Source organism: Mus pahari, chromosome 14 (genome assembly GCF_900095145.1).
Source record: "Mus pahari chromosome 14, PAHARI_EIJ_v1.1, whole genome shotgun sequence".
Taxonomy (NCBI): Eukaryota; Metazoa; Chordata; class Mammalia; order Rodentia; family Muridae; genus Mus; species Mus pahari.
In genome coordinates, this window is record NC_034603.1 from 15236586 (window position 1) to 15239241 (window position 2656).

The following is a 2656-nucleotide window of genomic DNA, read 5'->3' on the forward strand; positions in this document are numbered from 1 at the left end:
GGAGCAGATGGCCTTGGGAGGAGGTTTACAAGCTAAGGCCTTATATATTATTATGCTTTAGGATAAATATTTAAATTAAATTCTTTAGTTGCATTACATTTACAGAAACACAGACAGAGACACAGAGAGAGAGAGAGAGAGAGAGAGAGAGAGAGAGAGAGAGAGAGAAGAAAGAGAGGGATGGAGAGAAAGAGAAGAGAGAAACTCTCAGAGATGGATCATTCTTCATCTGAGGGCTTTCTTGAAGGAATTATTAGTGTGGAAGATAACACCAAGGTCTGAAGAGAGAGGGGAGAACTCAAGCCCCACCAGACAAAGCAGGGTACCTACTCGTACATAATTCTTAGGCAGGGATTGGGCCTTATACTATGCAAAAGTAAGCTAGTTTACAACTGACTTGTGCAATGAGTCATAAGTAACTTGGGATATGTGATAAGAGTCACAAAGACATTGAATAGTCAATGGGGCTGGTGACGACAGTCAGGCTGCTCAAACACGGGGAAGCAGAGGGTTGGGTATTCTTCAATTCTCTTTACAGAACCAGAGGAGAGAGGATGGCAGGTAAAATTATGAGTGGCCTCTTCATTCTTCACAGAAGTACCAAGAGGAGAGAGAGGCTCCAGGGCAAGTGAGGCCAGATACACAAGGCAGCAGTGCATGGAAGTTCTAAGATCTGATGCAAAGGCATTTCTAGGTCAAAAATTCCAAATGGCAGAGAATCTAATACAAGTCAGCGTAAGCTTTAAAGAGAATGTATTGGCTCATTGAAGTACTTATTTCAGGAGCCCAAATAAAATCATAGATCCAGAGCAGCCATGCTTTAATCGACCCAGCTTTCTGCTTGATCAGTTCTCCACCGGGCAGGTTTTGCTTGTTTTTGGCACAATGACAAACTGGATATTTTAGTCTCATGTCCTCAGAGATCAAAGATCAATGAAAAAATAAAAAGGAGCCCAACCCCTCAGACGACACCCAGATTTTCTCACAATTGAGTATTATGTTTGGGCTACCATAGGATCATTTCTTTGCTACTTCATAACTGTAATTTTGCTACTGTTATGAATGATAATGCAAATATCTTTATTTGGCTCTTAACCACTGAGCCAACTCTCCAGCTCAAATAGTGTGTTTCATTATGGCATTTTCATATATGTATCATCCTCCCCTCTATCATCAGTATCCTTCCCCTGTCCAAGTAGTCCCCCTTCTCTCAAGCTGGATACACACATTTAACTGTATATTTCAACATATGTATGGAAATATATATTTGATAATGTATTTATATATTAGGTAGAACAGATATTTCTATATGAAAATATATCTAAAAATAGATACTTAAATCTATATTCCACATATGAGAGGAAAGAAAACATTTACTGTTCTTTTTTTTAAAAAAATGTGGCACAATAGTTGTATAACCTTATTTTAAATTTTATTATTTATTTTGTGTGTATAGATGTTTTGCTTGCATGTATATTTATGTACCATGTGCTTGTGGTACCCACAGAGGCCAGAAGAGAGCATCAGATCTCCCAGGACTGGCATTACAGGTGGTTATGAGCTGCCTGATGTGGGTGCTGGGAGTCAAACTCAGATCCTCTGGAAGAGCAGACAGTGCCCTAAAACACCAAGCCATCTTTCCAACCCCACTTTTCCTCTTCTTACCCATTGCCCTCACTTGGCTCCTTAAGACAACTTCTCTTCCTCTTCCTACATAGTTCCCAGTTTTCTTTCTTCTACACACGCACATATACACATGGATTCTATATACACACTTTATGCTACCGCTATTCCCTCAGTTGTAATATGACTATTGCTGTAGTTGTTGTGAGGATCTACAAAAGACGGGGGCCTTGCAGTCATGGCAAAGACACAAAACAGTATAGTGATAGCCAGGTCTGAGGTAATGGCCATGGGGCTATCTTGCTTTCATGGAGGAGGTGAGTTGGGAATATCACCAGACCCTCACCAGAGATTCCAGTTTTTCCTACCACTAGCCTTGGTACTCTTAGAGGATGCTGAGGGTAAAATGGTACAGCCTTAGAGTTGGGTGATGCAACCTCCCACACCTCAGACTTATTCTTTAATAAGTAGTTTCTTATCCCTTCTGGCACAGGAAACCCCAATCAATTCCTTCGTTCACCAAGCTAGACTTGGATAGAGTGATTTCTTTGGTAAGTCACTGTGCTCTCTGGGTTGGTAGAAGTTTACTGGTGTCTCACCAGTAAAAGTGGCCACACAAAGCAGTATTTTTGTGCTGTCTTATTTCACTTAACATGATGAGCTCCTATTCCATCTATTCTCTCTCAGAGGATGTGTTTCATTTTCCATTATAAGAAAAACATAAAGCTATATTGTGCATGAATGTGACATTTTCTTAGTCCATTTATCTGTTGANGATTNGCTAGGCTCATTCCCTATTGTTCTAGTGACTTTTCTATTGGTGTGAGAAAACACTACGGTCAGGGCAACTTAGAAAGTGTTTCATTGGTCTTATGGTTTTAAAGGATTAGAGTTTATGGTGGTGGAGGGGCAAAGGCATGGTGGCAGGAGCAGTTGAGAGCTTACCTCTCGATCTGTAAAGACGAGGCAGAGAGAATANACTGGGAGTAGCCAGAGNCTTTGGAATGGCAAAAGCTCACCCCTTGTGACACAC

At 40.8% G+C, this 2656-nt stretch overlaps 1 protein-coding gene across 5 annotated transcripts in view; it reads left to right on the forward strand.

Moving 5' to 3' along the window:
• The window catches only part of LOC110332301 (hepatitis A virus cellular receptor 1 homolog), a 68358-nt gene that overhangs the window by 59025 nt on the left and 6677 nt on the right, over positions 1 to 2656 (forward strand). The window lies entirely within an intron of this gene.